Below are 26,972 nucleotides of genomic sequence, written 5' to 3' on the forward strand. Positions count from 1 at the left end.
TTGATAATTTTGTTATAAACATAAAGTTATTGTGATGTTTTATTACTATACTATAAGCTGTAATTTGGTGCCTTGTTTAAGTTTATGATTGTAGGATGCTCACCAGACAGAGTAATAAGTTTTCTTAGAATATGAGGCTAATACAGTTTTAGATAGTCGATACAAAAAAGATTATAGCATAACTCAAATTCTCATTTAAAAGTAGAAAGTGGCCTATTTTTACATTCTTATTACCTGGCATTTACTTTATAATTACAGTTATCAGTTATCATATGTATAGTAATTTAATAGTAATGTGGCTTTTATGCCCAATGGCTCAAATCTTTTACATCACTTAATGGAAAAATTGCTACTCAAGGCATAGAGAAAGAAATGCGTATATTTATAGTGAAGTTTTTCTCTTCATCTAGATTTTTAATTATGGGGTTGTAAATGGCATTGTGAGAATAACTTCAAAGAGTTACTAAGAATAAGCATGCAAAGCTTGTTGGTTATTAAAATATGTCAACCCCTTCATCTAGAAATACAGATGGAAACTCTAGGATTTACATTATTCAATAGTTAATCCTTCCAGGTTTATTTAGAAATAGTCCAAGTGTGGCTAGAAAAAGATGTTTTCCTTTTTTCCCCCAAATTTAATTAAATTCTTTTCAAATATTGCAATATTTTCACTTAAAATATTGTTAAGTTTACATCTTTATATCTTTTTTTTAAGATTTTATTCATTTATTTGAGAGAGAGAATGAGAGAGAGAGAGCACATGAGAGGGGGGAGGGTCAGAGGGAGAAGCAGACTCCCCGCTGAGCAGGGAGCCCGATGCGGGACTCGATCCAGGGACTCCAGGATCATGACCTGAGCCGAAGGCAGTCGCTTAACCAACTGAGCCACCCAGGCGCCCTACATCTTATATCTTAAGGAAACTATTATGAGTGAGCTCAATAAAATCTAGGATTTTTAATGACCTTTAATCTTTGGACTCAAAAGTTCAGAGATAATTAAAAAGAGAGAATTAGATGGAATTTCCTTAGAAACAGCAAAAATAAACATCATTGACTCTACCAGTGTGCCAGTTATAGATATAAGAAAGCATATTTACTCTTTGGATACACATTCACTTAAGAACATAATAATTACTAAACTGGAATTCACCATGTAGAGCCCAGAACCCTTTAGTCACTAGGAAGTTATATTGAAAACAGCCAACCATGACCACTTAGAAAATTTTCTGTGCTCATGAATGATGAATCAGCATCCAGTTTCATTACTATACTTTATATTATGATTCTTTTTTAACTTACACTAAAGATTCTATAATTGATCTACATTGAGGTGAAATTTTTATTTTATATAATATATTGACAAAAATTTGAATATTTTAATATTTCACTGAATAAGTCAAGGTCAATGTAAAATATTAAAAGAACAGTCTGAAGATTAATCAAAATTTTAGTTCTCTGTCAAGATGGTCTATTTATTTCTACCTGGATCAGGTAAGAGCAGAGTCAGCTTGAAGAGACAGAAAGCTCACAATAGGGGGTGCCTGGGTGGCTCAGTAGTTAAGCATCTGCCTTTGGCTCTGGTCATGATCCCAGGGTCCTCGGATCGGGTCCTGGGATCAGGTCCTGGGATAGGGTCCTGGGATCAGGCCCTGCATCTAGCTCCCTGCTCAGTGGGGAGCCTGCTTCTCCCTCTCCTACTCCCCCTGCTTATGTTCCTTCTCTCGCTGTCTCTCTCTGTCAAATAAATAAATAAAATCTTAAAAAAAAAGAAAGAAAGAGAAAAAGAAAAAGAAAGCTCACAGTAGCAGCAGCTTAAACAAGATAGATATTTGTTTTGGAATGCAAGCCTTCCTGGCCCGCCATTACCAGGACAGAAAGCACTTTACATCTTGTCACTTCTTGTTTTCAAATAACTTCTTTTTTATGGTCCATAATAGCTGCTCAAGCCCCAGCAATCACATTTAGTTTCAGCCAGCAGAAAAGAAAAAGAGACAAAGAAAGACATGCCTCTTTCATTTAAGAGAAGTTGCCCACAAATTCTGGTTATGTTCCACATAAAAAGAAAAAAAAATGAAGTCACCTGTTGATGTTTAATTGTAGGTGAGCGTGGAAAGTATATTATTAATTCTAGAGAGTCACGTGCTCAGCTGAAAATCGGTCCTAAAACCTAGGATGGGGAGAACAAATGTTAGGTGACAACCAGCAGTATCAACCACATAAGCTTTTTGTTAACTCTAGGTCTGTGGCACATCCGTGGCAAACTATCCTGCCCCCATTGCAATAGCCATTTATTATTCAGAAGTACATGTTCATTACGTGACTTTGTCTACATGTTTATCCCTTCTAAAACAGGCCCAGTTGTTGGAATGGAAGTGATTTTTTTCATACAGAAGTTGTATTGAGTTTATCTTAGTAACCTTCATGTCACTGACTCTCTGGAATGTGAACGTGTATCCCCAAGGAACAATAGTTTGTATAAACGGGTGACCATGTGTTTGCACCACATCGTCCTCGTGTTCTGTTTATTGCTAGTTACATGTCTGCTTAAATAACCAGTGATTTTACACTTTATTATATATTTTATCAAATTGCATAATGTTGAATTAACATTCAGTAAATAAATAATTGTAGAAGTTTCCCAGCAGAAATGTTCATATGATTGCCTGACACCTAGGAACTTTGCTCTTTCTCTGATAGAATCTGTTATAAGTGGGTCCATTGCTCCACATCACATCCAGAATCCATACATCAGAATCCAGCCACTTCTCAAAAGTCTCTACCAAGAGCCACCGTCTTCTCTCACCCACATTGTTAATGAAGCCCCTAAATGATCTCAGTGCCTCGGTCTATTGTTTAACACAGTAATGAGAGTTATCCTTCTACAATATAAATCAGATCCCTTCTTGGCCCAAAAGCATCTGAATAAGAATAAATGGTCAAGCCCTCTCTTGGGCCCCATGCCCTGCCGCTACCCCTTCCGTCCATCCCGTCACATGAACTCTTTGACTCTGTCCCCTCCTGCTTTTCCTCTGAATCTTTGTGCCACAACCAAGACAGGCTTCTTGTTGTCTGTCAAAAACCAAGCATATTTCGACCTCAGTGCTTTGGGCATGTCCTCCCTTCTGACTAGTGTCTTTCTTCCACTTATTCGTGTGTCTCCAACCATTACTTCTTTCATTTGTCTACTCACCTGACACCTTACATGAGATGTCTTTCCTTAACCATCCTAAGTAAAAATATCAGCCCCTACCCAAGACACAGTACTCCCCTCAGCTTTCTTCACTTTTCTCTAGAGCAGATATCATCCGATGGCGTGCTACATACTGCTTTATGGGTTGATTTGTTTATGGCTGTCCTTCCATGAGAATGTAAGCTCCACAAGGGGTGGGACTTTGTTTGGTTCACTGTTGTATCTAGAAGAGTGTCTGATATGCGCTGGTGCTTAAAAACTGAAAAATTAAATTAAAAAAATAATGTACAACCTAGAGTTCTTTCAAAGTTCTTGAAAGGACATGGTCTGATCCTACTTACCAACATCTTCAATGAAGAGATGTAAAACATCCTAGTCTTGCTTCACCATTTGTCTTGGGAGCATTAGCTGAGTGCTTCAAAAGACAGCTGAGAAATAGAAATCTCCAGACTCATCAAGTTGTATCCATTAAATATGTATAGCTTTTTGTATGTCAGTCATACCTCAAAAAATATATATATATATTTTTAAAGATTTTATTTATTTATTTGACACAGAGAATGAGAGAGAGAGAGCACATGAGAGGGGGGAGGGTCAGAGAGAGAAGCAGGCTCCCTGCCGAGTAGGGAGCCCGATGTGGGACTCGATCCAGGGACTCCAGGATCATGACCTGAGCCGAAGGCAGTCGCTTAACCGACTGAGCCACCCAGGCGCCCTATTTATTCATTTATCTGAGAGAGTGAGAGAGAGAGAGAGAGAGAGCACATGAGAGGGGGGAGGGGCAGAGGCAGAAGCAGACTCCCTGCCGAGCAGGGAGCCCGATGCGGGACTCGATCCAGGGACTCCAGGATCATGACCTGAGCCGAAGGCAGTCGCTTAACCAACTGAGCCACCCAGGCGCCCCTCAAAAAATTATTTTAAAAAAAATCAAAGTATACTATACTGTTTTATACATAAGGACTAGAAAAATTGTAATTGTAAGTACTTCCTCCATATGTGACTATTGACAAAGAACACAGTTATGGAAATTTTCTAGTTGTAGGTGTATAATGGTTTTTACTATATGTTTTGTGTATATACAAAAATTTAAATAGAAAATCCTAAAATACTTACTGAAATAAAAATGAAAAAAATGGACTAAATGTAAATAAAATGGAAAATGAATAAATATGGAATGGAAATATGGAATAAATGGAATAAATATCTGTTGAAATTATTATCCATATTTTTTTCTATAGTTTATGCTTTAGAATACAATTTAACTTTTTAAGAATAGTAATGAATTCTGGATTTTTTGTTGTGTCATATACAGGACTAGATTCTTTTTTTTAAATTTTATTTATTTGAGAGACAGAAAGAGCACAAGCGGGCATGGAGGGAGGCAGGGGAGGGGCAGAGGGAGAAGCAGACTCCCTGCTGAGCAGGTACACAGATGACAGGACACCACCTGGATCTCAAGACCCTGGGGTCATGAGCTGAGCTGAAGGCAGATGCTTAACTGACTGAGCCATCCAGATGCTCCTGGAACTAAATCCTATTAATGTTCAGATAATTATGTCTTAGTGCCAACTACTAAATGTACTTTAAATAAAAATAAGCTAAAATATGAATTTATAAAGTAGCTAATGGTATCATTATGAAAAACCGCAAAGCCATCATGGAAAGAGCAGCCCAGTTGGCCATCAGAGTCACCAATCCCAATGCCAGGCTGCGCAGTGAAGAAAATGAATAGACAGCTTTTGTGCAAGTCATACTTGTGTTAATAAAGCCATAAAACTACAAAAAATAAAAATAAAAAATAAAAAAATAAAAAGTATCCAAAAAGTGTCGATTAATCCTTCTATGCTATGAAGGAAGGAATGTTCTACTGAAAACTAAAATGATAGGCCCTTTGCTTTATCTTATTCAACAAAATCTAGATGAGTTTGTAGTTGAAATTTTCACTAAACTTGGAGATGATGCATGTAATAACAGCTAATGTTTTTATTGCTCCCTCTATGCTGGGTGCTATACTTTACTTCAGTTGATCTCTTATTAGACTTATTATGTTGCATTACATGTGGGGAAACTGAATCTCATCTAGGTTAACTGGACTACCCAACCTCATACAACAAGTAAGTGGCAAAGTTGAGGTCAGAATCCTATTTGATTAGACCCCACAGAACATCCTTGTAAACACTACTCCAAGATGCTTCTTATGGAAGGTAATAGCTCTCCCTGAAAGCAGAGACTGAGAAAGAAAGTAGAAGCAAAAGGGTTGCCTGGGTGACTCAGCTGGTTAAGCATCTGACTTCGGCTCAGGTCATAATCTCAGGGTCCTGGGATTGAGTCCAGCTTCCTACTCAGTGGAGAATCTGCTTCTCCCTCTTCCTCTGCCCCTCCCCCCACTTGTGTGCACATGCTCTCTCTGTCTCTTTCTCTCCTTCTCAAATAAAATCTTTGAAAGAAGAAAGAAAGAAAGAAAGAAAGAAAGAAAGAAAGAAAGAAAGAAAGAAAGAAAGAAAGAAAGAAGAAAGAAAGAAAGAAGATTCAATTGTTCCATAGTCTATAAAGCATATTAAGTTAGGAAACCTGAGTTCAACCCTGGCTCCATTAATAACAAAGTATGATTTTAGTACACTTAGATTTTCAGTTCTAAAAAATGGGATGATGACGTTAAATAAGGTCAATTAAATATTCTCTAGTATTCTCTGGCTCCATTAATAACAAAGTATGATTTTAGTACACTTAGATTTTCAGTTCTAAAAAATGGGATGATGATGTTAAATAAGGTCAATTAAATATTCTCTAGTATTCCCTGGCTCCATAGTTACATGAATTATTGTTTTTAAAAAGTTATGTGCAGGGCACCTGGCTGGTTCAGTCGGTGGAGCATGTAACACCTGATCTTGGGGTTATAAGTTCGAACCCCATGTTGAGTGTAGAGATTAATTAAAAATAAAATCTTAAAAAAAGTAAAAGTTACGTGTAATACATCATAGTGACTTACAATGGCAAAAGAAATCTGAGTGTTTACATAATCACATGTTTAATATGAGTCAATTGACTATAAACTGGTTGCTCAAAATCAGTAAATCTTTAGAATTCATGAATATTTGGATTATATCTAGAAAACAAGAAATGATGGTCCCATGAATTGTGCATGGCTCAGACAGTACTTTCAGTGTCCATTGAATTCTGGACTTAAGAAAATTGGTGATCTATAATATGTTGAGCTAAAATTTCAAGAGCCAAGTCAGGATACAGGATTCAGGTGGGACTGGTCCAGAACTATGAAGGTGTGATGATTAATTTTATGGGTTGACCTGATTGGGCCACAGGGTGTCCGGATATTTGACTAAGCTATATTTAACTATTTCTGGTGTGCCTTGGAAGGTATGTCCAGATGAGATTAACATTTGAGTTGGTAGACTATATAAAGCAGATTGCCCTCCCTAATGTGGATGGGACTCATCTAATTTATTGAGGGCCTAAGTAGAATGAAAATCAGAAGAGAGGGAATTTGTCTCTCTGCCTTCCTGCTTGAGCTGGGTCATCATTCTTGGTCTTCTTCTACCCTGGGACTGAGACTTACACCATCAGCTCCCCTGTTCTCAGGCCTTCATACCTGGACTGGAACTATACCCACCATTTCCCTGGATCTTCAGCTGACAGACATCAGACTATGGGACTTCCCTACCTCCATAAATACATGAGCCAATTGCTCATAGTAAATCTATAGATAGATAGATAAATAGATAGATAGATAGATAGATAGATAGATAGATAGACAGATAGATGATAGATAGATAGATGATAGATAGATAGATAGATAGATTGATGAGATACACATAATTCTTATTGGTTCCTTTTCTCTGAAGATCCTGACTAATATAGAAGATGGTCAATAAAGTAGAACTATACATTAAATCTGGTATCCAAAAAAGGTTTCATCCAAGTGGACCAACACTTTACAAACCCAGAGTCAGTCTTCTCTTTCCCACCAGAGCCATGCTTGGAATGGTGCACACATGGAAAACACGATAATTCAAAATGTAAAAGGAAGGAAAGAGGAAAGGAAAGGATGGGAAAAGGGAGAGGGGGAGAAGAAGAGGCCAAAAGGGAGGGGCTAAAATGAAAATAAAGAATAAATTGCCTAGGAAATAAAACAAAAGAAAAGAGGAAAAAAGGAACAGAACAAGAGGAGGTTAGTAGTATTGGCAGACAGCTTGGCACATACCATATGCTTTGGCTCTAGAACAATAGATGCCAGAGACAGCTCCTCGCCTGAAGAGAAATGCTGAGGGAAGGCAGGTGGTCTGAGAGGAAGGAAACTTTTTCATAAGCGTCAGTACAGATTATTCCAAATTTTCCCATGACATAGAGGTTATGGATATGTTTTTCTAATAGCAAACTTAATTGCCAAGGAAAGAAAATATTCTTTATATGTAAAAGATAGACAAAGACACAAAGTTGCACTCTCTTCCTTAAAAATATCTTAAGGACTTTCCATAGTTTGGCTATTGTGGACATTGCTGCTATAAACATAGAGGTGCACGTACCCCTTCAGATCCCTACATTTGTATCTTTGGGGTAAATACCCAGTAGTGCAATTGCTGGATGATATGGTAGCTCTATTTTTGACTTTTTGAAGAAACTCCATATTGTTTTCCAGAGTGGCTGCACCAGCTTGCATTCCTACCAACAGTGTAGGAGGGTTCCCCTTTTTCCATATCCCTGCCAACATCTGTCATTTCCTGACTTGTTAATTTTAGCCATTCTGACTGGTGTGAGGTGATATTTCATTGAGGTTTTGATTTGGATTTCCCTGATGCCAAGCGATGTTGAGCACTTTTTCATGTGACAAAGAAGATGTGGTATATATATATATATATATATATATATATATATATATATATATATACACAAAGGAATATTATGCAGCCATCAAAAAGAATGAAATCTTGCCATTTGCAACAATGTCGATGGAACTGGAGGGTATTATGCCGAATGAAATAAGTCAATCAGAGAAAGACATGTATCATATGACCTCACTGATAATGAGGAATTCTTTTTTTTTTTTTTTTAAGATTTTATTTATTTATTTGACAGAGAGAGACATAGCGAGAGCAGGAACACAAGCAGGGGGAGTGGGAGAGGGAGAAGCAGGCTTCCCGCAGAGCAGGGAGCCCGATGTGGGACTCGATCCCAGGACCCTAGGATCATGACCTGAGCCGAAGGCAGACGCTTAATGACTGAGCCACCCAGGCACCCGATATGAGGAATTCTTAATCTCAGGAAACAAAATGAGGATGGCTGGAGTGGTGGGGGGTGGGAGGGATGGGGTGGCTGGGTGATTGACAGTGGGGAGGGTATGTGCTATGGTGAGCTCTGTGAATTGTGCAAGACTGTTGAATCACAGATCTGTACCTCTGAAGCAAATAATACATTATATGTTAAAAAAAAAAAAGAAGAAGAAGAAGAAGAAGATAGCAGAAGGGGAAGAATGAAAGGGGGGAAATCGGAGGGGGAGATGAACCATGAGAGACTATGGACTCCGAGAAACAAACTGAGGGTTCTAGAGGGGAAGGGAGTGGGAGGATGGGTTAGCCTGGTGATGGATATTAAAGAGGGCACGTTCTGCATGGAACACTGGGTGTTATATGCAAACAATGAACCATGGAACACTACATCAAAAACTAATGATGTAATGTATGGTGATTAACATAACATAATAAAAAATTTAAATTAAAAAATAATAAATAAAAAAAAATATCTTAGGGACTCCATTGGATTAGGAGATTGTGACAGGCTTCTGAGAATTGTTTCTCCCTTTTGAAAAAAAAAATACTGACACTACTTATGCTACCTTGTGTGGTCTGACACGCAAAACAGCCTTTGTTAGCACTTGCATTGGGCAAGTGGGGAGCGTCACTCAGTATAGTTACCCTAAGGCTGTGCCCAGATGGTGATCTCTGAGAAGAGCTCGGCAGGAGCTTCACAAAGCACAGGTTTATTGCCTCCCCTTGGTCAAGAAAAACCTTGAAAGGTCCTCCACGGACTGTAGCTTCTCTAACTCTCCAATCACATCACTCCCCACCCCCACCCCCCCATCACTTCCCTTTTCCTGCAAACAGATCTGCTCCAGTTATCACACACTCAGTCGTCTTCCAAGGCTCCTATGTGGAAAGCCTTTTCTCTCTGTCTCTCTCAACCCACATCATCCCCCTTTTTAAAGCTTCATTCAATATCTGTTTTCTCTAGGAGAGTGTGCTGACTTATTCCACAAGAACTAGATCACTCATAAAATGTTCACTGCTGCACCACAAATGGGCAGTCTGGATGATGTTATTTTGTCATTTTGGATACATCACACTGAATGGTTCTTGTTTCTCTGTGCTTTTCTTAGGCATAATCTCTTAAGAGAAGGAATAACTCTTATGATTTCTTTTTCTCTTCTCTTTCCTTTATCGACATCCCAAAACACGTGCGTGTGCACACACACACACACACTTTGTCTATTTAATAATTTTATTCAGGGAAAATGAATAAATATAGGTACACAAGATTTCACTAATTCCCCCATTCCTTTCTATACCTGAGATTGTGTTCACCTCAATATAGAATTACTCTCCACTATCAAGAGGATGTTGAAGGACTATGCCATTTGACATGGTTATATGAATTAAAAAAGCATATTGGAAAAATAAGGGCCACTACTTTATTTCCCAGGAAACTGGATATGTCCTATAAGAGTAACAAAATCATATACCTCACATAGACACCAAAAGAAGTATTTTGCCTTCTCCCTAAAGTATCTGATGAGAACTGTCCCCATGTGGTCATGTCTTCTCAAACTCTATTAGTGGATTAGAGACTCCTAGTCATTACTGCACACAATGTGGTTAATATCACATAAAATGGGTAAAGCAAGTAAGTTTTCTCTAAGTTCATTGTCTAAAGTGGAAAATTTTAAAAAATAGCTTAGGGAGCATTTCTATATCATGGGCATTTTCAAATGGTTCACTCCTTCATTAAGTGATAAATGGGGTCTAAAACAAATCAGGAAAATGTCCCACATCCATACAGATGTTAAGCATAGGAATTGAGCTTCAGATCTGGTCTTTGTACTCCACGTCCAGATCTCTCCATAATAATCACAGATGCTTCAAAAGAAAACATAGATATATTTTCATGACACAACTAAACATAATGCTGTAGATTTTGTTGCTTAAACAAGGATGTGATAAGATGATTAGAGAAGAACCGTATACAGATGGGCTGATATTAAAAAAAAAAAAAATCCAGAAGATAAAAATGTCAAACATAGAAAAAGCAAAAAAAATCTAAGTCAGAAAGACCCAAACTTGGAAATAAATTAGGACAGTGTTTCACATTAGTCTAATAGGTGATGCTATCTCTCCCACCTTAGGAAATGAATACAGAGGATTAAAACCAAAGAAGCTTCTCTCCTACCTCAGTCTGTCCATTGCTGCCAGAACCCCACGCCTGTTTCTATTGCTGCCAGCCTGCACTGATTCAGTTGGCTGCCTCTGAAGATTGTTGATAAAGCATTACAGACAGTCCCCGGTTTACAATGGTTTAACTTACGACTTTTGAACTTTATGATAGTGCAAAAGTGATACGGACTCAGTAGAATCCATACTTCAAATTTAGAAGTTTGATATTTTCTTGAGCTAATGGTATGTGGTGGGATACTCTGTCATGATGCTGGGCAGCCGTGGTGATCATGAGGGTAAACAACCTCTACACTCACAACCATTTGTGTCCATATGACCATTCCGTTTTTCAGTTTTGATACAGTATTTTATAAATTACATGAGATAGTCAACACTTTATTATAAAACAGGCATTGTGTTAGATGATTTTGCCCAACTGTGGACTAATCTAAGTGTTCTCAGCATGTTCAAGATAGGCTAGGCTAAGCTATGATGTTCCATGGGTTAGATGTGTTAAACACATTTTTAACTTATGATATTTTCAACTTATTATTGTGGGTTTATTGGGACGTAAGTCCAAGAAGATCTGTACTTGGTAAATTTACATCCTTTGTCCGCCCTAAAGAGATGGCAGAAATAACTCCCAAAGTATTTCCAGATTTCTCACCTTCTCTAGAGCCTTGATAAACTGTGTCTCATGGTATTATTAGGCTTTCTCTTGTCTTCACTAGGAACTCAGTGCAAATATTCTTCGTAGAGAATGACTTAGAGAAGATGAAATCCAGGAACGTGGTTGGCAGGGGTCTGGGCAGACGGGGGTGGGCATGGAATTATTCACTGATCCTACACACTCATAATTTTCCACATTTAAAGTAGTAGAAGTTCTGTAGGAACAATCAACTCTTCCTCTATTTTTCTGAGAAATCTTGGCTCCAAATTTAGACACTCCAGTCAGCAAAATGAAGGCCTGCAGTTAAACGGACTCAACTCTTTCTGGAAATAGCTTATTGACTCTTGGTACTGGATGATAACTGTTGGGAGGAAAGAAGGCTGGAAGGACCTCTTTCCCCTGTCAATCTCCCTGAGAACAACTACGGTGAAGAGGAAATCCTAACACTCTTACATTTCCAGCAACGATTAGTATTCCAACAATGATTTAGCAACTTTTATAGATTGAGGTCTGGGGAGCTGCCAGGCTGGTCCATCCCTTAATCAGCTCTGGATTTGCGGATGGCGGGGAAGGCTTGTGCAAGCCCAAGTAAGCATTTTCTATGTATCTTAAGAACAGATTGATGTAAGGTAGTTTTGAAGTGTTCTCATTCATCATTCTTCACTCTTCCCAGCTTCTTGAGGTACATGATCTGATCCCACCTAGATCTTATCATTGTCTCTAATTACTCCACTCCCCAAATCCCTGGCTCAAACTAATCACTCAGACTACACCTTTCTGTACTTTTACTTGCTTATCCGTGACCAGCATGAGCCTTGCATGAGAACTGAGTCCTCCAGCTTTTTCATCCCTCTACTCTCTCCCTCCACACCCACCCTTCCTTCTTCCTCTTGGCATACATGGTCCATCATATCATTTCTTGACTATATCCTAAGCTCTTTTTATGTAATCAGATCTGTCTATTTTTTATTTTATAGCCTGTGGATTTTTAGTCTTGCTTAAATTCAACCTCATCTCTAGGTTGTACTTATGATTTCCTAGATGTCCTCACAAAATGTTAATTTTACCCTTACCACTTTAATTCCTCTGAAGTTCATTTCTCTTTATTGTAAGGTAAAGGCTAATATTCTTTTCATTCAGATGGAAATTTACTTTTGCAAGCACTTATTATAGAATAACAAATTCCTTCCCAGTGAATTTAACTGCCACATGAAATTCTCATGCATCTTTGGACCTAACACTGGATTTTTTATTATATTTTACTAAGCCATTTGTCTACTACCATGTAGATACCATATTGGTCCATTTATATTTGCTTTCTTGGATGTTCTAAGTCTAGGAAAACATGTTTTTCTATGTTATTGTTTCTCAAAATGTTCTCGGCTAATCTTTGGTATTTGTTCTCCAGGTAAATTTTAAGATTGTTTTATCCAGTTTTACGAACACATACACAAACATATATTATCAGGATTCCAAGTAATAGTTCCTTAAATATATGTCTTTGTTTTGAGGAAGTTACATTTTCTAACGTTAAATCATTCTATCTAAAACAAAAGTCTTTACGTTATGCTTACTCACAGACATGGCGCCTTTTCCTCTCCCTGCTCTTTCCTGAATCATCCGTTTTTCCTCTTTTGGGCATTATTCCCATCAATTTACAAATATTTTACTTAAGTGATGTGGTAACTAAGGGAAGATCACCATCAAGAGGGTTGCTTTTGGGGCGCCTGGGTGGCTCAGTCGGTTAAGCGGCTGCCTTCGGCTCAGGTCATGATCCCAGGGTCCTGGGATCGAACCCCACATGGGGCTCCCCGCTCAGCGGGAAGTCTGCTTCTCCCTCTTCTTCTGTCTCTCCCCCTGCTTGTGAACTCTTTCTCTCTTTCTCTGTCAAATAAATAAATAAAATCTTTTAAAATAATAAAAAAAAAAGCGGGTTGCTTTTTTTCTCTGCTTTCTTCTTCTTTTTTTAAATAATATAACTCCTCCAAGGGGTGCCCAGGTGGCTCGGTTGGTTGAGTGTCCAAGTATTGGTTTTGGCTCAGGTCATGATCTCAGGGTTGTGAGACCGAGCTCCGTATTAGGTTTCGTGCTCAGTCAGAAGTCTGCTTGAGATTCTCTCTCCCTCTACACCCCCCATCACTGCTCATGCGCTCTCTCTCTCTCTCAAATAAATAAGTAAATCTTTAAAAAATAATAATAATAATAATAAAAATCCTCCAAGGGTTTTCCTTTTCCTATCTCTATAATTTGTTTGCCCCCTTCTCTCTAAACCTCACTCCCGTGCATGCCCAGGGTGAGGTTGCTGACAAACAATTTAAGTGTCCACTGTCTGGATCATCTTTCATTGTTCTCTTTGATGCCTACCTGACAGTTACCAATAAATTGTCCCAGCTATTAAAGTTTAAGTTTACTTAGTCAAAAAGCTCAATAAAAGGATTATTCTAGATTAATTTAGTGTTCTCATTAATTACAAATAAGAGAATTCCTGAAATTATCTTTTTTTGTTTTGTAATGAAGATTACTTTTTTGCCTTAGGAAGTATATTAAATAAAACAGAGTCTTTTTTTGAGAATCTATATTAATATTTAGGGTATGTGTATAGCATCTTTATATAATAAAGAAAATAGTGGATTGGGAAAATTTTCTAAATAGACATTGACTACAAAATATGCTCTGGAAGTTTTGGGTGGAAATTTTTAAAGTAAAACTTTGAAATAAGCTTATTTGTGTGTGTGTGTGTGTTACCTCTTTTTTTCAGCTTTTTGAGGGAAAAAAATATCGCTAATTAAGGGTTCCACTTAGTTGGGTTAAAGTTAATCAGGATTGACTGCACTTGAACTAAAATTCTTAGAGACACACATAAACTTGGTTAACTTCTTTCTTTTGAAGCTACATACTGCATTCAAGGTAGTGGTTAAATAACCAACCCATGAAAAATGACAATTTTCTGTTGCCAACATCATTTTAATTGCAAGTTACAATTTCCTCAGCATTTTCTTGTTTGCTGATTTGTAACCAACTTACGTAGCACCTTGGTTTGCTGTTCCAGGTAATGTGTTGGTTTTCCCTCTCCCCATAATTAAATTCAAGTAAATATAACCCCTAACTTACATCTTATAACTAGTAGTTAAGTGTTTGAAATTTTCCATTAGCTATTTTTCTATGTTTAAAAATCTTAATATAAAAAGTTGGGTTAACAATCCATTTCTTAAAAGTCTAATTTATCAGATGGCATATTTCATGTGAACTCAAATCCTTTTATCAATTGTTACATCTTTCACTTTATGTCATATAAGTAATTTCAGCTTTAGGGGGAAAAATTTCAATCCTGGTTTTATTTTACGTAAACGCAACTTACATTTTCCAATTCTTTTTCTTTGCTAACTGTAGACACAATCCCCATTTATTTAAACTAACAATGGTTAAGGAAATAGTTTTGCGCTTCTTTGTCCTTGACTCTGGTGTGTATTTCTTTGGTGTAAAATATGCCTAACTAAGTGAGAATAGTTTTCTCTTCTCTGCAAGTGAAATGAATTGCTCATTAAACAATGACATAAAAATATAGATTAAATGTTTAGTTAGCATATGTGACAAAGTGACGTAAGTTCACGATGGCTGAAGCCAAGGAAACAGAAAATGGCTTCCTCTGAAAAAGATCTATTATCTGCTGCTAACTCAGGTTGATTATTCACTAACACCATACAAAAAATAAAAACTCCCAAAGAGGGGTTCGTACATGTACCAAATAACCAGTCATGTGGCATGCTGGTTATAAATGCAAAATCACAGACCTCACCTCTAGAGTTTCTGGTTAGAAAGCTGGAAGTAGGGTACAGTTAACACCACTTTAATAATTTTATTACCTCCCACTACATCTACTCCATTTAATTCTGAAGCAGATGATACATGGGCCAGGCCCTGAGGAAAAAATACACTAGACCCCATGCTTCTGTGTTGCAATGTTTTTCTGCCTTTCTGATTAAAATTCTCGACTAGTAGCAATTTCATACAATTCAAACTAATATTTTCCCTGCCTTATTTATTATATCAAAGCAAAATTTGAATAACCCATAAGTTGGGTAATTTAGTGTTATAGTGGAATAATATCTTGAAGTATTAATCAACATGTATCTGCTATATTTTATGCTACCCTGTGACTGCATTTATCCACTGCTGGAGGAAATGTACTCATAGACTCAAAGAACAGACTGCTGAGGATCAAAAGCCTACATTTTTATGGGTAAAATCTAGCCAACAAGGGAATTCAAGGCAAAAAAGTACTAGATGACTCAAGTGAAATTTCACTGCTTCTGTCCTCTTCTCTCTCTTCTTTCCCAACCCCAAGATGAAAAATAACTCCAAAAAGTTTGGGGGGAAAAATGAGTGAGAAAAAGATGTAAGAGTGAGTAGATACAGTGGGGTCTGAGGTAGAGATATCCATGCTCTGCTGAAGGAAGTCTTGAGGGACTTCTGTCTTGAGGGACAGAGGACTCCAGATATTTTGTGGGAAACAAGTGTAGAAGGAACCTTTGTCTCATTTGGTGGAGATGAAGACAAGGAACGTCCTCAGAGTAGGACTGGATTCAGATATCTCCAGTAAGCCTCATACAATTACCTTACACTAGGAGTAGATGGTTTCCTTTTTCTCTAGTCATCAGGAAGGGGTAAGAATTATATGAAGCCTCATTGAGTTTCTGTGGTCTCAGCATAAACAAGAAAAACAGCGTGATTTCTGCACACCCAAGAGAGTCCCAAGCATTAACTGAGTCCCAGCATGACCCGTGCAGCCTCTGGACTAGATTCGAAGGTGTCACAGAAGCAGTCTGCATGGGCAAACACACACAGACCAGCCAGGACAAGGCTGCTTCGGAAAATGCCAGCACAGGGAGAGGGCAGCTACCAGGAACAGATGCCATCCTTAATCACTTGACACTCTGCAAGCTCCTTGAAATGCTACAGATACAACGCAGGAGAAGAGGGAGTGGGTAGTTTTTTGGGTGGGTGGAGGGATGACCACATTTCAAAAATTTATTTCTTAAATATCTGTGCTATGGGGTTAAAATGAAGACTTATTATAAAAATCCAGACTATATCCATGACATTACATTTTAAACCAAGACAGATGATTAAAGCCTTTAACTGTTCCCTTTCAATCCTAGATTGGCATGCTTTTAGTCCATAAACCTCTTTATGAGAAACATATTTGTACTTGCTATGCTATCCCTACAGTCCATCTCCTAGCCCAGGACTGTACTTCTGTCTTAACCACATTAGGAGCTAGAGAAATAGATTCTCTCCTTGGCTTTTTTTTTTTTTTTAATATTTATTTATTTATTTGAGAGAGAGAGAGAGAGAGAGCAGGAGGAGGGGCAAAGCGAGAGGGAGAATCTCAAACAGACTCCCCGCCAAGCATGGAGACTGACACAGAGCTCCATCTCAGAACCCTGAGATCACGACCTGAACCAAAATCAAGGGTCGGACACCCAACGGACTGAGCCACCCAGGCACCCCTCATCTTGGCTTTTGATGACACACTGCTTCCCTCACTATTTCTGTGAGTGCCACCAAAAGCTATTGCTCAAGAACCCTGTTTTTTATCACTAGTTTCCTCTTCCTATTTTTAGGTATTTCTCAAAGACACTTTTATTCCTTTAATTCATTCCTGACTCTCTGTTCTGACTTCCTGTTCTGTAATAACCAGATGGCAAAACCCACTTCACCCTCACATTTTCACCTGAGCTTCCTGCCATCTTTCATCATTCCCCTTTCTAAGCAGCATGCTTGTATATGTTACTCCTCACTCTAAAATTTATGTGGCTAATATATTTATACTTATATTTGTATCATATTATATTTTCCAGAGGTGACTGTAACAAGAACTCCTGCTGTCTGCACTCTCCTGTAATGTGATTTCTCTACATATCCATGGGAGAGGTAAAGTGCATTTTTGCACCCTTTAAATCTGGGATTGCTCTGATTAATAGAATATCACAGAATTGACATTGTTTCTCTTCTGGGGGCAGACTTTAACTGGCATGACAGCTTCTGCTTCTTGCCTCTAAGAAGCCAGTTGCTGCAAGAAATGAAACTATTTCTCTGTGTTAGTCTCAGCTACCTGGAGAGGCCCTGAAAGATAAAACATTATAAGGAGAGACCAAGAGGCCAAGGAGGACTGAAGTTCCAGACATGTGGGCAAAGAAACCATCTTGGATATCTATCCATCAAAACTTCAGATGGTATGAGAGACTCCAAGAGATGCCTACCCTGGAAACCTATATAACCATGAGAGATAATGACACTTGGTTGTTTTAGACCACTCAACCTTGAGGTGGTTTGTTATGCAGTAATAGATATCAGAAACAAAGGACAACCATCATTTGCCTTATTAGTTTCTCATTGTGAGTGAAAGCAAGGAAAGCATTCCCTGAGGAAGTGATGATTGAGCTCGGTGTGAAAGAGAAATAATAGCTAACTCAGAGAAGCAGGGAGGAAAAAGAATCGCAGGTAAGAGGGGAAAGAAGGTCATTCAACTGGAATAAAGAGAGCAAGAGAAAACATGGTGAGATGGTGAGTTGACACCATGGCCCACATGCCTTCCAAGCTCTGGCACTTCTAAAGAGAAACCACTCTAGCCCATGATGGTCTTTTCGTTTCCCTCATGGGTCATTGTCATTCCACTCATTAAGAATGTACTGATATACTTTCTTGGGAGGATCAGTACACAGTTACATTGCAATCATGTTAACTTAATATCCCCATGTGTGTATATCACACTAAAGTATAAACTGCTGGGGCGCCTGGGTGGCTCAGTTGGTTAAACGACTGCCTTCGGCTCAGGTCATGATCCTGGAGTCCCGGGATCGAGTCCCGCATCGGGCTCCCTGCTCAGCAGGGAGTCTGCTTCTCCCTCTGACCCTCCCCCCTCTCATGTGCTCTCTGTCTCTCTCATTCTCTCTGTCTCAAATAAATAAATAAAATCTTTAAAAATAAATAAATAAATAAAGTATAAACTGCAAATTAGCAAATGGTTGTATAGTATGTGTAATGGTGTTATGGATATACTAGGTGCTCAATGAATATATGTTAAATTAAATATATATTTCATGGATGTCAATGAAATGATATATGTTTTCTAAGCATGATGTATATCACTTGTCCCTCAAAGGCTAAATCTTTTTGCCCTACAGCAAAACTATTCAAAACTCTCTTTCCTCTTATATTTCTAGTCAACAGGGTGACTTAAAAAATGACCTAGATATCGTTTGGCAGCTACAATAAGTTGTGGTGAATTAGTCATCGAATCTTTAAATCACTCTGGTTCTGCCACAATGTGAAGACTCTACATTTTGCGAATTCACAAAATATTAGAGCCAAATTTTATCTGAATATGTATCTACTTTGATGACATTTTTAAAAATAAAGCTTCACGAATTGAGCATAAGGGACATCAGATCTCCCTCAGTTCTGAGGATTACAGTGATGAGGATGGAGAATGTGGAATTGGTGACAAGCCATTGGCCAGGAGGTAAAAGAACAAACACAAAAGTATTTATCTGTAGGGTTTTGCTCCATGACTAGATTCTTGTGTCCTTGACTACATCCTGCTGTTTGTTTCTCATCACTGTGATCATTGATGAGAACTTCACAGCAGAATGGACCCAGGGTGACCAGAAAAGAGTTTTGACTCCATTGTTCTTCCATGTACCTAACAAAATGCCTGAGAGATAGAGAAAATAGAACTGAGTGAGAATGAGAAAAGATTTAAAGGAGAGGCAAAAGAAAAGAAATGTATTGTCCACATTTTGTTTTCAGTAAGAACTTCATAAATATACACATAAGTGACGTTTTTGTCACTAACATGTTTGGATCTGGATTACTTTCAATAGGAAAACATAAATAAAGATGAACATAGCTTTGCAAATATTCTAACGGTAACTGCATCTATAGGTAATTCCTAGCCTTCTCAGTGTTGAGAGAGCAGAAATAATCAATGAATATGAATAAATTAATAAAATTACCAGTAAGCTTTTTTAACCAGAAGTCTAAACAATGAGTGGCTCATTGACTTTTGTAATCCAATATATAGATGTATTTCGGATCTATATCTTTTGATCAAATTGTTATAATTCCAAAGGATTTAGAAAATATAGAAGCTATTTTATTGACCTAATATTTCTGCTTTTCTAAAGTATGACATTCAAAATTATCAGTCTGTTTGGAATTAATAATTTCAGAGAGAGATGCTAGGGGACATTTTGGCACCAGAAGTTACAACAGTGCTTCAATATATGAAAGGTTTACCACAGAAATTTAATTATTGCTTGCCTCTATGGTTCTATGTCTAATACAAAAAGAATTGACTCATCTTAATTTTGTGTCTAATCTCTTTAGTATATATACTTTCCTCACATTTTTATTTATCCTATTTCTCCACATTCCTTTACTTGGTATAAGCTCACTTTTATTAAAAATGTATAAACACAATTATGAGAGGTTCTGATTTTCAGAAACGAATGTACAAAAATTCAGTTTACACATGTGTTATGAAGACATTTTTGCTTGTAATTCTTTAACAACCAGCATCTTGGTAGCGTGCTGTAAAAGACACAATTCTTGCCATTCCACTGGAAGTGCTCCCCTGCACAGCAGGTCATTGCCTCTGTCCTAATAAAAAGGAATTTTAAATATTCCTAAAACAACTTATGTTCTGCTAAGGAGATACACGGGAGGGTTTTGTTTGCTTTGTTGTTGTTGTTTTAGCGTCCTAAGAAGAGCATAAAGAGCAGGTGTTTGTTAGTTCTACTTAATGCTTGAAGGAACTGGAATTCAAAAAAGTTAAAGGACTTCTGTTGTCACAGAATGAAAATCAGAGGCACAAAACTCCTCCTGGAAGACCTACTTACTCTGTGTCAGGTCCAGTTTTAAATTCCACCTTTCTGTGAGAATTTGCTATTGACACCTCTTGATTCTATGTTGCATTAAGCTAAGAATTCTAATGTCTCAGCTACAAAACGATTGCCACCTAGGTGATATCTCTTCATGCCTTGGTACAGAGGTTATATGTGAAGACTTGACCATCACCTCACTTTTTCAAAAAACCAGTATTTTGAGCAGTCTAGACTTGTGATGAGAGCTATGTTGCCTACTTATCATTAATGAGACATGTAAATCAAAGCAAATATTCAAAATGTTAAGCAGATAATCATCTTTCTCGCATAAAACTATTTTTGCATGTCTTCATAGGTATATAACTGTCCTTGCATTACTTAAATATTTTTATCAGGTGTTGCCTAGTGGCAAATAAACACTGCATGTCAAAATTAGAGCATAGAAATAACCACACGAGCCCAGGGGGATAGTGAAATTGCATTTTCAACATAATTAGCTCTCTAATTATAAGGCCCAGCTTAGTCAATGTACCTAAAATATAATTAATTATGATTTATTTAAACACTGCTTAAAATACATTATTCTTTATTTCTTAAAAGCCAAATTAGAAGGAAAAATTTAGTTTTAAAACCAGCAGTGTTTATAAAATCTTATTATAATTTTTTTTTTTTTTAGATTTTATTTATTTATTTGACAGAGAGAGACAGAGTGAGAGAGGGAACACAAGCAGGGGGAGGGGAGAGGGAGAAGCAGGCTTCCCGCAGAGCAGGGAGCCCGATGCGGGGCTCAATCCCAGGACACTGGGATCATGACCTGAGCCGAAGGCAGATGCTTAACGACTGAGCCACCCAGGCGCCCCTTATTATAATTTTTTAAAGCTCAATGCAATAATTACAAAGTTAGCAGCAATTGCCCAAATGCAATTTTAAGAAGAAAACATCATGCAATATAAAGGGGTTTAAATTACAAGAAATAAAAAAATCTGCTTGTGTCAAATCGACTCATAGTAGAAACATTCCAAATATCTTCACATCAACAAATTCTGATCATAATTTGCATATTTATTATGGTAAAAATCATATAACATAAAATTTTCCATCTTAACCATTTCTAAGACCACAGCTCAGTAGTGTTAAGTATGTTCACATCGTTGTGCACCCAATCTCCAGAACTTGTTCGTCTTGCAAAATCAAAGCTCTATACCCATTGAACAACTCCCAGTTTGCCTAGTCTCCGCTCCCCACCAAGCTTCCTGCAACCACCATTCTGCTTTCTGTTTATAAATCTGACTCCTCTAGATACCTTGTATAAGTGGAATCACACAGTAATCATCTTTTTGTGATGGGCTTATTTTACTTAGCATGATGTCCATGAGGTTAATCCATATTGTAGCATATGTAAGAATTTCCTTCCATTCTAAATGAAATAATATACTACATTTTGTTTATCCATTCATCCGCTGATGGACGCCTGGGTTGTTTCCACCTATTGGCTATTGTGACTAGTGCCTGCTATGAACATGGGTGTGCAGATACCTCTTCAAGACTCTGCTTTTGATTCTTTGATATATATCCAGAATACACACACACACACACACATCTAGAAGTGGAGTTGCTGGATCATATGGTAATCCTATTTTTAATTATTTCAGGAACCACCATACTGTTTTCTGTTGTAACTGTGCATTTTACATTCCCACTGACACAGAGGTTCCAATCTCTCTGCATCCTGGATAACACTTGGTTTCTGTTTTTTCAGTAGGAGCCATCCTAATGGGTGTGAAGTGATACCTCATTATGGTCTTGATTTGCATTTCCTTCATGGTTGTGATGTTGAGCATCTTTTCACATGCCTGTTGGCAATTTGTATATCATCTTTGGAGAAATGTCTGCTCAAGTCCCTTGCCTAGAGATAAATTTTTTATCAGCCTCATATATTCACTACCTTTTCTAAACAAAAAAACAGAAACTTTATTTAGTTTTGCTTTGTTTTAATCAGGGTTAATAAGGTTCAATATTAGAAGAGAAGAAATTTGTGAAATTATTCTCAGGAAATTTTGTTTTGCTTTGTCTTTTAGTTTGTCTTCAGGCTTCACCAGTTCATAAGAGCAAAGAAAAAGATTCATGCATTGGTCGATCAGTTAAAGTTGTTGAAAACAAATTGTGACCTAGGTTTCATCTGATGCGGAAATTCTAACCCCCTTCAGCCAGGGATGGTTTACACAAGCAGATGAGCGGAGGCAGTAATGTCTCGAGTACTTTTAGGACCTGACAGAGGGCCCCACTAGCCCTGAGGTTGTGGTCCTTTGAAGACCAGTAACGGGTTCAGGGGAGTGCAGAGTCACTCAATTTCAAAGCCAGAATCACTCACTGGCCTTAACTGCATTTCTAAAGAGCAATCTTTGCTGCTCTTGACCTCCCGGCCTGGTAATTTTTGAAGCTTTTGTTACAGTCACTTGAACAGGATACTGCCTGATTCTTCTCCATTGGAAATATTACCCTCGGCCCTCTTCCAGCATTCTAATTTCTGCTCTTGCTTCCTTGTCCTCAATGCCTCTCGCCAAGGATCCTCAGCTTGAGCACAACTGATCATTTCTCTTCTCATTCTCGGGTGCAGTACCTACATCCAGCTTTCTTTGCTGCACAAAATTAGTCCCTTTTTCTGGGAATCTCACCCGTTTTATTTTCAAAGCTACTATTTTCTGCACTTAACCTTGAATTTTTAATAACTGCTCACATTGATAGTACCCTACCTTCCTTGTCAAAGTTGATTTATCCAAGGGTAGGCCAATCTCTGCCTTCCCTGGGAAGAGAAGAAATTCCTCTCTAGTGGCAGCTTTATGTGATTTGAAGACTGCCAGCCTTTGAGAAAAGCTGATCTACAAACAGAAGAGAGACAGTCAGGAGGATGTCAAGTGCCTGGTTTTGGTCACCTCTTAGGTTGAGCAACCTCTTGCCATTCTATGGCGAGGCAAGCCAGCTTTTCAATGAAGTCCCCTCTTTGCCAGAAATAATTCGAATGGATTTCTATGACTTGCAAACCAAAAGATTCAAAATGAATATATTTATCACCTATGGCCACTGAATCACCTTCTTTTTATGAGATTCTGCATCTGGCCTGGTCAGGCCTTAGCTTTCCTTTGCCTGGCTAGCATGACCTTTCCACAAGACTTCACTGACACCCTATGAAGCAAATATACCTCTGCTGTTCTGTGAAAATTTCTCCTAGGACATAGATTTTCAAAGATACTTCAAGACTTAATAATTTTTCCTTTCAGAAGACATTTGTAATTAAAACTGTCCCCCTATTACCCAGGTTAGAAGACCTTACACCCATCTGTACTTGCATGTTCTGATGAAGGGTCTATGAACATTACCCTTGTCCTCTTCACCAAACAGCAAGTTCATTTAGGTTTGGTAGGAGTGGGCCTGTCTCGTCTTTTTCCAGGCCCCACAATATTGATTTGAATTTGGACTCTGATCAGAGAGGACTTATTTCAAATGAGCTCAGGGCATTAAAGGTAAATCTACAAGAGCATTCTTAATGTAGTGGTTTCAGGGCTGTAGGATAGGAGTGGGTTGGGGGCACAGGAGATATTTGGGTTCATTATTAATTTTCCGATGAATGTATATCTGTGAGTGGTGGGGCAGAGTGCAGCACCGTTCTGTAAAGAAGTCACATATGAAAGTAAATCTAAGTGTGAAGTTTGTCTTGAGTTGACAACGAGGGACTTTTAGCAGTTCATTTCGCAGAGCTCCAATCACACTGCCTAGCCCAATCCCGATTCTGATGTAAGGAGATAGTTCAAATATTCCGTGAGAAATACAACTCTATACATGTTCAGAAAATCCTTTGTGTTCTTTGCTCCCATTAAGGGTAATCCAAAACAGACCAAAAAAAAAAACAAAACAAAACAAACAGCAACACCTCTACTCATGAACTAATCATTACTTTACACCTCAGTATGTTCATGCCTGCTTCAGGCAAATTTCCATGAGAATTCTAAATGTTTTGATTGCTCAATAAACCACTGACATAATGTAAGGGGCCTGAGCAGCCATAGCAGGCCTCCCCAAGTATGAATTCCCAAAACCTACTTATTTACCAGCAGCTGCAATCGTCTGATCTCCAAAGTTACATGTGCTTGGAGCCCAGCCTTTGTTTAGATCAACTGAAGTGCCCTGAGCAAAATGCACGTCTCTTCCTTTAAAGTACTTTTCCTTCTGAGTTGCGGGCAATGTATTTATTATAAAGAGAAATTTACCAATATGAAAAAGCTTATTTGGGAGATTAAAAACAAGGCTATGTGGTTCTAGAAATTTAAATTTCCTCTCACCTTTTAATTTACAAATTGAAAATGTCATAGGAACCTTCTTTGAGGGGGGTGGATATGTTTTGAATCCTATGTCAATTGCTAACTGAAATGTACTATTTGATAGTAAAGGAGATACATGCATTTTTCAAGATTTTATTTATTTATTTGAGAAAGAGAGCACTCATGCGAGGGAGAGCACAAGAGAGAGCACAAGCAGGAGTGGGGGGTGGAGGGGTCAGATAGAGAAGCAGAGTAGGGAGCCCCACGGGGGGTCAATCCCAGGACCCTGGGATCATGACCTGAGCCGAAGGCCGACACTTAACCGACTGAGTCAACCTGGCACCCTGATACATGCATGCTTTGGAAAAAAGAATCTGTTTAAAGATCCTGGTAGTTCCTATTTTGACTGAGCTTCTTCAGGCAACACATGCCTTTTCCAGTCTTATCAAAATTAGGGAGGGTTTTGAAACTCTTTGGTGCCTGGTATAGCGTGAAGGGTGGGTATGGAACTGAAGTTTGAAATGGAAGGAAAGGTAGAAGTGACAGATCAACCATAGGGATCTAAATGATCATAGAGTTTTCCAAAAGGTCAATAAATGACAAAACTGTGGGACAGAAAATACAAGGCAACATTGCCACAGTCCAGCATTATAGGGAAGCTAACCTGAACAAAATGCGAACAGATTGCCAACTACAATCATTAAATTAAATTTCTCTTGCAATATTTGAATATGGTTTTCAAATTTTCTCTCTTATCATAGCCTGCTTGTTTTCTTCTTTGTAAATGTTTGAGATTTCATGTGACTTTGTTATTGGGACTATACTGGAATTTATGACAACTCAAATTTAATTGTGAAGATTTTAATTTTATTAAAAGTTAGGAATAATTTTAAATTGAGTCTCCAGTATTAAAAATTGCCAGTATTCTAAATCTAGATCTAATATCTCTTACAAAATAGTTTCATGTAACCCTATGAAGAGCTGGAAGAACAGGAATTATTATTTCTAATTCATAATTGATAAAACAGTGTCTTAAGAAGCAATATGGGACAAAGAACAGCAAAGCAGAGACGACTTTTCAGGTTTCCTGGAAACTTAGTGTTCTTTCCAATATAACACAAGCCATTAAAAAAAAAAAAAAATCTCCCAATAGTATACTACCAGGGGAATAGTCTCTATAGAAACCTATGAAGTTTGGTTGTTTTGTTTTTTTAAGTATTCTACATATATTAGCATTGATGCTAAAGACAGTTTTGCCAGGAATAAAGTTTACACGTAGGTGCAAGGGATTTTCCAATTTAGCATTTGAATCCTTACTGAATGGAATTTATGTCTCATGCCAACAGAAAGCACAATCCCATTAATCCCCAAGTTTTACCAGAAGGCAACTAATAGTAACTTATTTATCCTTGCTAGCGGATGGATCTCTATGAAAAGGTAGGAACACATTTTTTTGTTATTGTAGTTTTAACGAATGAGAGCTCCTTCGGGTATGAATTGGTTTTGTAGCAGGTGTTTTATTTTGTTTTGCATAGGTGAGGACTTTAAGTTTGTATCAAGGCCCTGCTTCTAAATCAGCTTATAGATAATAGCTTATCATATTATCATCTTAGTTCTTTCCTATATTCAAAGATAACCAAATGCTTATGGCAACTGTTCCTCTCTTTGCACATTCAAACTCATGCTAACAAACCAGATTCTCACTTTCTGAAACTTGCTGGGAATCCTCCTGGATGACCTGCTGACCACTGAAGTCTCTGCAAACAAGTTTCAGAACACAAGAAGAAAATCATATGATCATCTGGCCCTTCTTTCTCTTCCACTGGTGTATCTTCACATTTGGTCATCTTTTCCCATCTCTTACTTAAGAGATAATAGAGATAATAATTAAGAGATCATTTCTTTTCAAATCTTCCCTACAGGCAGATCTCTTCCATCAAAATCATGTAACTGTTTATTTTTTTTTTTAATTTTCTAAGGATTGTTACCCTTAACTTAAATTCTCCCTATTACAAAGATCATTCATTAATACTAAACATTGTTTCAAATGTAAGTTATGCCCTTTTTTCTTCTCCTATGTGTAAGGTACAGCAAAGTATTTAACATTTTCCTGTTAACTATACTGGAATTAAAATTAAAAACTTGTGGAACACTACATCAAAAACTAATGATGTAATGTATGGTGATTAACATAATAAAATTTAAAAAACTTAATAAAGAAAACATTTTCCTTCTAGATTTTGTGAATTTGGAAGTAATATTGAGTCACCCTTCAAAAGTCACCTTTTGTTTTCCACATTTTCCAATCTCAGTTTGCACGACTTGTCCACAGACCTTAAACTCGTTTCTTCAGCTTTTTCTTCTACCTAATATTGAGTAACGACAAACACAGAATCTTGGCACTGTCTGTTTGCTTTTTTTTTGACAATGAACAAGTTACTTAATTCCCTTAACATGATTTTATCAATTC

The 26,972-nt window shown here is 37.7% G+C and overlaps 1 long non-coding RNA gene across 1 annotated transcript in view; it reads left to right on the plus strand.

Annotated features, from left to right (window-relative positions):
* LOC123847542 (uncharacterized) overlaps positions 1 to 26,972 on the plus strand; it is a 55,482-nt gene that overhangs the window by 18,892 nt on the left and 9,618 nt on the right. Inside the window, exon 2 of the long non-coding RNA XR_006791564.3 lies at positions 17,160 to 17,232. This is a non-coding gene — a long non-coding RNA (uncharacterized LOC123847542). The remainder of the gene's footprint in view (positions 1 to 17,159; positions 17,233 to 26,972) is intronic.

Source organism: Mirounga angustirostris, unplaced genomic scaffold (assembly GCF_029215605.1).
Source record: "Mirounga angustirostris isolate CCGP_5_RB_7025 unplaced genomic scaffold, mMirAng1.0.hap1 SCAF_2, whole genome shotgun sequence".
NCBI classification, from domain to species: domain Eukaryota; kingdom Metazoa; phylum Chordata; class Mammalia; order Carnivora; family Phocidae; genus Mirounga; species Mirounga angustirostris.